At 34.4% G+C, this 12955-nt stretch overlaps 1 non-coding gene across 1 annotated transcript; it reads left to right on the top strand.

Moving 5' to 3' along the window:
- Window positions 1-4265: 4265 nt before the first annotated feature.
- Window positions 4266-4339, top strand: TRNAN-GUU (transfer RNA asparagine (anticodon GUU)). Its single transcript has one exon. It is a non-coding gene; the product is annotated as a tRNA-Asn (tRNA).
- The last annotated feature ends 8616 nt before the right edge of the window (window positions 4340-12955 follow it).

Genomic DNA, 12955 nt, shown 5'->3' with positions numbered 1-12955 from the left:
CCCAACCCAAGTTGCACCCCTATTATCTAGGCTAAGGGGGAGGAGGATGGGCTAGCAATAATGTGGTTCAAATTCGTCTTTGATGAGAATCAAACCTAAGATCTCTCTAACTTACAAGTAAAGAGGAATATCATTATATCACAATACTAAGTGGCTTATCTTTTTTTTTTTTTTTTTCACGTGATCGTGTTTTGAATATACAAAAAAATTGTTGGGCCACTTTTTCTGAGTTTGGCTAATTTGGCCAGCTTGGGTTGGTTCTTGTTGAATTTATGCTTGCCCTATTTTATTTTTCAGTATTTAATCTGGGGTGATTCTTACCAGTTTTAATTCTATTGAAAGATGAAATTAGATATTCTGTGTAGTCAATCAATTTCGAACTTCGTAAGATAAACTTGATCATGCATAATGTATATGGTTTGGCACCGTGGCACTACCCTTCATTGTCCATTAATTTCTTGGCCTTCCCATAAGTTGACATCAAAAACCAAGTAAACCTATTCAAATCCAGCTTAAACATCTTGTTCCTTCAAATATATCTTCATCAAAATATCCCAATTGGAACCAATTTTAGCAGTCGGATCTTTCACCACAATGTCATCATCCTTGCCATACTTGTGCACCAAGCTACTCTCCTCTGCATGAATCCTATAGACAATGTGCTACAACCTCATAGTCCTAGCCGGACACTCGTAGCAATCCTTTGCCGGCCAGTTGGTGCCGAGAGGCACAATCTGCTTGAACGCCGCGGCGGGCCTCATGAACAAGTGTGTAAACGCCGCACCATGCATGCCGACCATTTTGCGTGGCTCTTACTAATTAAATTGTACGCAAAGTGCATATCAGTCATAGACGTCGGTTCAAAAGCCACAACTTCAAAAGCGACCTTCTATGTTGCTAGCTTCGCTTCATTTTGGTTCAAGATCGCCTGACCAACGCCTAGGGTTTGACTGAGTAAAACGAGGAGCGGCCGGGAAGTCGAAGGTGTAGAATGATGATCGTTTTTGCCAAAGGCTTTGTCTAGGATGGTATGGAAATATACCATCGTTATAGGGTTGTGCAACAACTTAGGGTTTATGATGACAAGTCTGTGGGATGGCAGAAGTAAAACAATGGTTGGCAGTATCGTTAACGAGTTTTATTATCGGGTGCTTGCTAAAACTCAGTCAATCTGCATACCTACTAACCCGCCAATCGCGTGCTTTCCATTCACGAGGATGGGCTCCTGCGTGATTTTGGCGTACCCGTCCGCATTGAACACAAGGGTAGGACCAGTGTGTCGGACCTGACATTTTATAACCATTCGAATCGTTAAAATGCATTACCGAATAATTTTCACAAAAATATACTTCTCAAAAGTATTTTTGAAAAGTATTACCAATAAAATTTTTGAAGGATAAGAAGGGAAAATTAACAAAAAGTTCTTTTTAAATGTATAATAAATAGTGCCAGTTAAAGATAAAAATATAAATTTTAATTAAAAATGAACAGCACGGATGTGTTTTGTTAAAACTAGGGGTGGATTTTTTTGCCAAATTGCCATGCCAACCGAATTGCCAACCGTGTCATACCGATTTTGTGCCAAATTTTTTGTACCAATCGGTAATGGTACGGTATTGTACCGTACCGAAATTTCATGGTACGGTATTGGTAATGGATACCATTACCACGGTATTACCGTACCATACCGAAAATACAATATAATTTATAATTTATATAATACATAATTATATAACACATATTTATAATATTCCAATAATTTGAAAATAAAACCCTACTTATATTAGCATTGTTGTTGGTGACTTTGATCTCTTAAAATTGTGGAAATCAAACACAAAAGAGTTCCTAATTCTTTCACAAATAGCCAAAATATCTTTGTAACCCCCACTTCTACTGTTGCTAGTGAAAATGCATTTAGTCTAGGGAGGAGGGTTGTGAACCCTTTTAGGGTATCCTTGACTCCTAAAATAATTGAGGCACTAGTGTGTACTAGTGGTTGGCTTAGGGCAAGTGAAGTAAACTTCTACAAGGACCAACGGAAGATATGCTTCAATTTTACAAGGAAATAGAAGAAGAGAAAACAAGAAAGATATGCTTTAATTTTTTTAGTAAATTTGTTATTAAATGGTTTTCAACTTTAATTCTTCTTGCTACTAATTAATATGTTTTCTTTGTTTGTAATGTAAGCTTGACACAAACTCAATCTTCTACAAGTTCAATGCCTCCTCCAAAAGCTTCGACATCTCAAGCTTGAATAACTGATCAATGAATTCTCCTTTTTGAAGTTTACTTCCAATTTTCATTTGGTTTGAAACTTTAATTTCTATTTGGATTGTTAACTTCTATTTGTTTTGGTTCGTAACTTTTATTTGGATTGTAAGCTTAATTTTCATGATGAATCTTGATGCTTCATTTGAATTATTATGTGTGTGAATTGTGAATGATGAATAATAGATGAATTTAATCTATAATGTATGAGATAAAGGTACAAAAAAAAAAGTTTTGCCCTTGAATTGGGTTAAAAAAACAAAAACATATTTTGTCCCAAAACAAAATGGCAATTACCATTGCCATACCATGCCAACCAAACTTTTGGCAATACCGAACTTCGGTATACCGAAAGTTTGGTACGGTAATGGTAATAGATTTTACCAAACCGAAAGTTTGGTACGGTAATTGGTACAAGGGTTTTGGTACGGTAACCGTACCGAACCCACCCCTAGTTAAAACTCTTTATAAAGAATGATGATCATGACTAGGAGGGCTGTGAAAATTTTCATGTGTACCCGCGCGCACAGGAGGAGCACGATTTCATCATCGTGACTGTACTCGCACGTGGCGTTTGATCGATCCGGTGGACCCCACATGATAGCTCCATCGGCGGGTAGAGGAGATAGATGGAGCAATGGAGGGCCCGCGGACGCAGATGATTAATCTGACGCGGAAGGCGCGGATTGGACCAAAATAGATTCCGGTATGGGTCCCGGGACTCATCGGTTCTCTGTTTTTTTCGTCCTTGTTCTGACTCCCTGAATAGGAAAATGACCATGCATAGTCATTCACCGTCCCATCGGATTACATGTAACGGTCCAACCTACAATTTATGACGTCAAATTACGAATACAAATGATTAAAGGTAGTTTTATTCGCGCATTATTTTTATATTTCACATTCTTCTAAATAATTAGCATAAAATGAATTAAAGAAGATTAAAATTGTGTGAACAACAATATCCATAATTAATTAGAACAAAGGCTCTTATAGCATGAATACACTCGAACTACAGCATTTTCTACCAATCATACAACATGATGGTAATTTTCTTTCGCATAACATTGCATGATTGATATAAAATGTTATTATTGTACTGTGGTATGTCGTCTGCATAAACATTTTATTAATTACAATTGCTTAAATTTTATTTCCAATCTTGCTAATTAGACAAGCATAATTGAATATTTAGTTAAATTGTTCCATCTTAACAACTAATAATGCAATAGTGGTTGTGAAGTGAATTTGAGTTATAGCAATTTTATGTCAATAATCATGATTATTTGCAATTACAATTACGATCAGAACCAAATGACATGTCGTCCTCACATAAATAAACAATCCTTAATGGTACATAGTGCCCATGATAATAAAAAGGTCTCTCGCACGCCCATCAACACATCTTAGAGGGCGAACAAAAAAATATTTCACATGCGGACCGTTTAAAAACACAATGATTTGGGACATTAATATTTATGAATGACATTGATCGATTTTCTAATTCAGGAACTATCTTAATGGAGAGGTCAAATTTAGGAACCATTTATGATAAAGACCCATAAAAAAATTAGATTACTCGCCAATTTCCTACTTCATTGATTGTTGACAATATGTGGTCTAGATGATAGACGATTTTTTAATTTGTACATCAAACGCCATTTTCAGGTGAAAACACGATGGAATAAGATACATAGAACTCAAAACATACAGTGGAGATTTACATATTCTATTTCCGTGGGATGAAATTTGTTCTTTTGATTTGAATTCCGGAATCAATAGCCTACTTAGCTGATGAAATGCATCTTCTTAAGAAGGATGTAGAATTCCAAGTACAAAGTGGCCGGGCCTAAGGATTCGCTAAAACACTGCGTAAGGAACAGAGAAAAGCCCGCGTAGCGTTTATTCTGGGCTTAACTCATGCAAAAGGGACAGTAGTAGTCATATAAGCAACAGAGCCTAGTTAAATATTATATTTGAACCATTTATATCAGGAAGCTGGAATAGCTCAGCTGGTTAGAGCGTGTGGCTGTTAACCACAAGGTCGGAGGTTCGAACCCTCCTTCTAGCGTTTTTTTAAATAATTTTTTTTTTTTGTAATTTCTTAATGTCACTTTTTAATTCTTAATGGCACTTTTTAAGCTGACTCTGTTATAAATTCATAAGTTAATTTCTGGACTAATAAGAAAAAGGGAAGGCAATGATTTGCATAGTGCACCAGACCGAAGATTAAATGTGTAATTAAATTGAGTTTAATGACTTATGAGTTGTGACTTACCACTGATATCTAGCTGCTACCCTACTAAAACAGTGGTTGTCCGTAGAACCTTAACTGGACCATTCAAGGGAATAAAATCCTACACCTACCAATCACCTTTTTCTGATTATTTTAATCGACTTGGCCGCTTACATCCTTATGGCAAAGTAATTTACATCAAATTATCAATTTCAGGTCACTTCAATATAGACGGTATGTGATTGTTGAAATATGTTACGGGCAATTGTCATGTCGATATGCTCTAATCATAAAATTAACGAGCAAAATTATTGTTGAGGAGATCATGCAAACGCACATACTAATTCCACGAGTGCAAAAAGAAAAAAAACCATTGTTGTAAAATAGTTTTATTTACTACATTTGTCGAAAAGTGATTTTCACACCTCATTATTTTACGCATTTTTTCTATTCTTTCATTGGTTTTGAATAAATAAGTGAAGGATCAAAATCCAAAAAACAAATGAATGGTTGTACAGAAGAAAAGGGGAAGTGAAAATCATGTTTAAAAAGCAAAATAGACAATAACTAGGAGTAAAATTTTGGCAATTTGGTCAAGTAATTGGTTAGGGTATTCTCAGGTGGAGTCTATCGTTTGTTTTGAGAGTTATACTTATGCAGGATTCGACGATATCTGACAATGAGTTTAGGTCACTAGTGAGAATTTTTAAAATTCGACGATAAAAAATTTATAAAATATGTAAAAAAATAAAAATAAATGCATGAATAACGCTACCGATAAATACCAAATGCATGAGAAGGGAAAGTGATTTTTGTTTATGAGTTTACCTTAAAAGGACAATTATGGTAAATGCTAGGGCAATAGTTTTGACCAAATGTCTTGAAAAAGCTGGTGGAAAAAGGAAACCAGATGCCTTGCTCACAGATAATCAGATTCTTGGGAGTTGTGAGAGGGGAACACGGAGAGAGAATTGGAGATGATGACGTCGAGGGTGAGATGCTGTGAATGTAGGGATCCATCAGGGGTATAGTGGTCAACTCGCTAAGACAGGGGCGTTCCCGTTATTTTTGTTAAAAGTGAGGGGCGGTTTCTCCACATGCTATTCGGTTTGGAAGCCCAGGAATCGTGGACGCAGATCGACATAGGGATTTGAGAGAGAGAGAGAGGAGGAGGAGGAGAGAGAGTATTTTTAAAGTTTGGGATTTAAATGGAATTTCACGCCGCAAGATTTCGGACGCATAAAAGACATGAACGGACAACGTTGGAATCTAAATGTTATCCCTCTGAAATACTCCCCCTGTCGCTTAGGAATCCACTTAATGACCGTTTTACCCTTCGATTAATGACTGTTTTACGATGGAGAATTTCTTTTAAGTTGGATTTTTTTTTCTTTAAAAAAAAAGGGTTTGTTTTATTTATTTATTTTTCTTATTCATCAATTAAATTGTTAATAAAAATGAGGGCATATTTGTCATTGTAACTATGCTCAAATTGACAGAGAGGAGCTCTCTTATTGATTTTAGGGCAAATACTTCTCTCATTAAGTTGGTGGAGAAAATATTATTTGGAAACGTAAAACTAACTATATTGTTGATTATTTTTTTAAGACATTTGGTCTTGCGTATAGTATAGTAGATGAGTAATGCTCGTTAGACACAAAAATTGATCACCTCTTTGACACATGTAGGTCTCCCATTTTACATATAAGAGAAATGCCAAGGGAATCTCTCAAACTTGAACTCTTCATAGACACTCAGTCACTTCACAGTTTAATGTCAATTCATGTGCCAACATTACAAAAATTGTGCCAAAAACGTGAGGTGGTAGGGAGTCTATGAAGAGCCCCACTTTTGAGAAAATCTCCTTAGCATTTCTCTACATATAATGATGGGTATATCTCTATAAAAAAGGTGATCAACAAACTAACTATATTATTAAATACATGTCGGTCTTACATGCAACTGAGGACGGTCTTTATTTAAGGGCTAACAACAATATGGTCGTCTAAAGTGTCAATAACATCTTTCAAAAAAAAAAAAAAAGCCTTCGTTAACTTGAAGTGATATAAGTTACATAGAGAAAGTGTTTAGGAGTATTGTTCTATGCATCGAAAATCCTATGTTTGATTACCTTATCCTCACATCACTTACTGACCATTTTTGTTCACCACCCCAAATGGTGGTACTGCTCACCACCCTGCTTATTGCTATTAGACAAGTTTAAATTTTGAGATTTGTATATATCTATTGGACATATCTCAAAATTTAAACTCATCCAACAATGATAAATAAAGTGGTGAATATTACCATCACTTGAGAGTGGTGAGCAAAAATATCCTCATCGCTTGAATAAAAAGCAATGATATATATTTTTGCCGTCCTTTGTATTTAGTAGATTCACATGCTTCACAATTTGTATTGTTCGACCAAAATTGCGTGCAAATGGGCACCTATGTATGTACCCATTAAACTATAGGTCCCAGAAAACAACAATTAGATGAATAATCAAAGTTTGGTGACCTCAAAACATATGTTTTAATTTGGTTTTCAATTAGGCCACGACCCTATTTCGTGCGTGTTACATTTGTTTTCAAATAGGACAGCCACTGAAATTGCACTAATTGACATGCCTAATTTGCACAAACAAATCCCACCTAATTGCTTAATTTTGGTTTGCAAATCAATTCCCAACCAGGATTCTTTCACAGTCGGAAAACCCTAAAATTCCATGACTGCGCCAAATAAAACCCCACCGATGGTGATGACTTGTCCATTTGATAATTTTGGCCGTCCTATGCTTGCTGCAGGCTTACCTTTCTCGATGCTGGGATTCTGTTTCAATCTTTTTCCGTTTCCATGCACATGCATCAAGTTGTGGGAATACCAAAATTAGGCAATTCTTGAAAGGGAAATAGTTTTCGCAGACCTTTTTTTTTGGTTTTTCATTCTGCATGCTTATGTTTATTTTTGTCATGTGAATCTTATTTGACTCACGAAATGTAAATATGAGTGTGTGAAAATCACTTATATGCTCAAAAAATTTAACCCTGTAAAGTTTGATGCGGTTTTTATAACTAGTGTTTTTCGAAAATCACTTACATTCTCTTCAATCTACTTTGTTTTTTTCGAGTTATAACCCTCTCCTCTCGTTAGTGTTCTTTAGAACATTAATATTTGCATGTAATCAAAACAAGCTTGAGTTAGGGTTAGTTTGGGGCTGCTGTGCTTTTTTCAAAACTATTTTTGCTGTGCTATGAGAATAAACATCTATGAAAAGAAGTATGTAAGTGTTTAGTAGATTATAGTGCTAAAAGTATTTTTAGCAAAAAAAGGACTGAGGTAGGATTTTCAATATGAAGTTTTATTAATTGGTACTGTTCACCTGACTTCAATGGAAATAATCGTTTTTTTTTTTTACAGATATATATATATATATATATATATAGAGAGAGAGAGAGAGAGAGAGAGAGAGAGAGAGAGAGAGAGAGAGAGATGCTTCTAGTTTTTGTTGCTTTGAACCCATAAATTAAAGAATTTTTTTTGGTTTCATTTAACAAACACAATTAAAATTCCAACTTTTCTAAAATGCTGCTTTTAATAAAAAATTTAAAAACCTATCCTTACAATTTACTGGTTGAAATATACTATTTGCTGTGAAAATATTAAATTATTGAGAACAATTTTGGCAGGTTCTTCTCAGAAAAAGGAAAAGTTTGGTAGGAATTTTATCAAAGTGACTCGGCCAATCCTGTTTTATACACACATAGTGCCCCTTAATTTCCAAAGCTAAACTTTTGTGCAATTTCATTTGTGCGAGAAGAAACTTATCCAAATTCCCTTCAGTCAAATCACGGATCAATTTAGATATTGGACAATTAAGTCTTGTTGCTTTCATCTTTAAAAAATGTTAAAGAAAAATCAATAACATGCCCCCACAAGTTAACTCGTTTTCGAAAACTGACCCTCAATTAACTCAACTCGACTCGTTAGAGTTTAGTTTCGGCGGTGTAGAGTTGTGCATACAGTAATGAGTTAAAATTATGATAGATTTAGAGTTTGATTTCTTTTACTAGTACCCAATACATGAACATAATGAGTACTCGAGATTCTGAACCAATTACAACGCTCAAGAAACAAAACATGAGAAACGAGAAATATTTCATCTCGATTATAAGAGACATCAAGATTAAGAGCAAATATGCCACCAAAGAAGGACGAGTGGTAGGAGCCAACAAATAGATGTGCCGATTTAGTGAAGTCAAGTCTTTATGTCCATAAGTAACCCTATGATCCCGAACATACCAAAAGTGAAGTGTTGTGCCAACCTAAATCGAGATAAGGATACATGACTTGACTTGAAAACAAACAATTGACGATGCCTCATTCTTAAAGGCAGATAAGTAAAACCTTCTCTAATAAGTTAATAACCAATCTTTTCATTAACCTTGGTAACAAATCCAAAAGCAAAACTAAAAATATGTGAAAAAAAGATCACGTGAAAAGCAACACATAAAAAACCCGTAGTTCTGTCACCGAAATCATTTTTGTAGCAATTGGCATACATAGAGTAATTAATTTGTACGAAGTCCATGCTGTTTTATTAACTCTTGTAGTTGAGAAACTAATTGAAGGGGGGTGGGGTTGCTATTCAAGGGAATCAATTGAAATACTGAGTTGGCTTTTGTAACTGTTTCTGAAAATAGTACAGAGGAGTAGATCTCAAGAACTCATTGTTCCTGTAACAAACTAGGGTTCCATCAATTTACCCGGAAAAAAAAAACAATTTGTCTTTATCTGATTTTTTTTAAAAGAAGACAAGCAGGTTGGTTTGCCACGAAAATTTACTATTCTGGGAGCCGAAAAAACACGTAGAAACAATATTTTTTTTTTTAATCAAAAGTACGATATTCATTAAGTAAGACTAAATTTGTACAAATTAAGGATAACGTGCATAATAGGCCTCGATAAGACAATTGTTATCTGATTTCAATAAGTTTTTTTTTCCACCAGAGCCTCTCACCAAATTACCCAAAAAATGGAAAAAAAATTAGCGTTAATTGACCAAAAATCAACCTTTTATATTTAACGCTTGAGTCAATCAATTTTGTGGGACCCCATGCACCATAAACCCTTGTGGGGCCCTTAACATCTAGTTTGCCAAATCTTCCTCTAGTTGGAAAGCCTCACACATTTTCCATGAAAGTGACTAATGGGGGAATTAATGGACCATCGGAAAAATATCTAGGTTGATTAAATAATTAATTAACTGGCAACCAGTTATTCGTTGTGCTTAATTGGGCATTGTAGGTTGGGTGGATTACAGAGTTTGTCTCTAGTTACTTAAGTTAAATGCTAACCTCTTATCATGAGTTACGCGTGTTATACTGGCATTTCTCGTTTGTATGAATAAAAAATCTAACATATCAAATGAAAAGAGGAAAAAAGAAAAAAGAAAAAAAATGCAACGATTACCTTACTTGTTTAGAAGGTTAATTATATATATTTTTTCCTTTTTTTTCCTTTTTTCTTTTATAATTGATAATCTACTTTAATCTACATGTATGGAGAAGAATTCAAACTCGATGGCATCTAGGAAAAACTCATTTTTGGCTGATGTCTGGTGCTTATTTTTTAATCTTTTAACTACAAAAATTGTCATTTGTTCAACTTATACAGGGTTTAACGATAGGATTTGACTATAATACTTTTAAATGGTGATTGTATTAAATACATATATTAACATGAATTAATTTGATCTGCAAATAGTAATTGTATTATATATATATAAGTATTGTAATTAATTCTCTTAATTGTATATTGAAAATAAATTGCTTGAAATTTTTTGGGTAGATTAGTCAAAACCACTAGAGAGTAATGAGAGAGAGAGAGAGAGAGAGAGAGATGCATTTTTAAATAGGCTTATACGATTGAGAAAGAGGATTAAAAAAAGAAGTTTGACTCAATGAGTATGTACAAGAAAAGGGTTTCATGTCTGGTAAAGATAATTAGAAGTGGTTGATTCAAGTGTCTTGAAGTTTGAGACATTCGGTGGAGATACACAACCAATTTATGGTTAAGAGTAAATTACCGATTTGTCCCTTGAACTATCATTCAACTTCTAATTTCCTCTATGAACTTTTTAATTGGAAAATTAAGAACTTAAACTAATTTTTTTGGCCGATTTGCCCCTGCTGTTAATTTTTCATTTATTCCATCCAAATTTCTGTTAAATGAAAATATGTGCACAACATGTGTGGGTAGTTCGGTCGCTTCATTCTTTAAAATAATTGAAAATCTTAGATTTCTAAAATATAAACATATGCAAATATGTGTAATTCTATAGCTTTTGTGTCTGAAGGTTTAGTGAAGTGACGTTTTTGTCCACAAATGAGAGTTACGTGGTTTGCATATAATAAGAGTTAACGTTAATTTGGATGAAATCTATGAAAAACTAACGGTAGAGGGGAAATCAGCCAACAAATTTAGTTTAAGTCCTTAATTTTCCAATTAAAAAGTTCAGGGGGTAAATCGAAAGTTGGATGATAGTTCAGGGGGCAAATTGGTAATTTACTCTTATGATTAAATATAATCCAAATTATATTTTCAAAAAAAAATTCATAATCTTCATTCTGATTCTTAATTAATTTTTCTAACATGACAAAAATGAAGCAATGTTTTAGCGCCACGTTGACTAGAACAAATGTACTCCCTCTGGAAAACATGAGTCCCGAGTACGATTCCTTCCCTGTGAGCTTTAGGTTGTTACAACTTGGTTTTGTTTTGTTGGTCGGATTTGCCCTAGGGTTTTGAACAACTCAACCTCCATATCTGTGTTACTTGACCTAGGCACCATGTTTAGTTTATGTCCAAAACTGGTATGCACTGTTGGCTTTGCGCAGACTATCCACTGATGCCATTTTTGGGATTGTATTTTACAGTCCTGGTTTTGTTTGATAGACGTTTCTAAATATATTTCAACACACTATCAATCGCAATTTTATTTTCCGTTTTATCTTATTTTGTGTCAAGATTATGCATATGTAAAGTTTTGTCCAAAAATAATATCTATGCAATTAGTAGCAGAACTATTTGTTAAGTGTTGTGTTTTATTTTATCAACTTTTTGGTGCGAGACTGCTTACATTATTCAACATTTTGTGTCAATTTTTGCCCGCTTGGGGTGAAAATTTTAAAAAATTGTTACGCATAGGTAGATTACCCAGCTCAAGGCCAATGATGCCTAACTCGAGAGAATTTTAGTAGAGATGCCCTACCAACCCTAACAACGTTTAAGACCTGAGTAAGGTCAGATGAGAATAAAATACAAGAGAGTCACATTGTTATTAAAAGTATTTACAAATGACGTGATTAGTCCCTACTAGAGTTTTTCATGACTAGCTCACACCTAGCTTTGACCTAATTTTGCAAGTGTAATGCATGAGGTAAGGGAGTTACTATATTTTCAAATATGTTTTGAAGAGTATTGCTAGGTAGACCAATTTTTTAAACCACATTTACAAAAGAAAAAATCAACACTTAAATAATAATACAATTATCGACAACCACGTGATATGGTTTACAAAATATGATTTAAATTGGTAGTCTTCCTAACATAACCCTATTTCGAATAAGCATTAGTTTTTTCACATCGTAAATTAGAATTTCAAGAATTTCACCGTTTATTTTTAGACAGAGAGTAATTGTCCCATAAAGATAGTAACCGATCAAAATTTTATTAGTTTTCAAATAGAGATGTACTAATCAAATAATTGGATGCATTTACAAACTTTTTGTTTCCCGAATATCATTTGAAGCAAATTTATTTACATAAAAATCTAGTATACCCAACAGCAGATTAATGTCGCCCGAGTAATTATTTTCATGAAGTATATGATAAGTGAAATCTCTCTATAAATTCACCTTCTATAATGATTAGTTTGGTAAAACGAAGAAAATCATGATTAATTAGCTTGTAATTAATAAAGTGATTAGCATTCCTAATTGACCTGGCACACTCGTCGTGCAATTCAAGATTTGCTCCAAAAAAGCCACGTGGCAGAGGCTACACTATCTGCTTTTTTCAACGAGGTACACAGTTTCTGGGGTTTCTCTCAAATAACCAAATAAACTCGCTGTTGCAAGAAAAAACAGAGGACCGGCCAATCAATGCCAAACAGCAGAAGCGTCAAAAATCCCGTTTTCGTAAATAAAATGTACCCAGAAGGGCATTTGTTTGCTCCTAAAGCCTCAGGAAACCTCATCCTTGCCACAGTACCAGGGGGACCCACATTTTGTCTGCTGGGATTAACCGATTAATCACTGCTTAAAATGGAAAAATCCGAGTGCTTTGTGTGTTAATTAATCAGTGTTTTTTTTAACAAACCCGGGCTCAGAAAGCTTTGGTGTGCCTCCTGCTGTTGCAGTAATGCAGGCGTTGCATATATTACTACAT

This window comes from Malus domestica, chromosome 13 (assembly GCF_042453785.1).
Source record: "Malus domestica chromosome 13, GDT2T_hap1".
Classification (NCBI taxonomy): domain Eukaryota; kingdom Viridiplantae; phylum Streptophyta; class Magnoliopsida; order Rosales; family Rosaceae; genus Malus; species Malus domestica.
The sequence above is the reverse complement of the archived record's forward strand: the minus strand, read 5'-3'. Positions and strand labels throughout refer to the sequence as shown.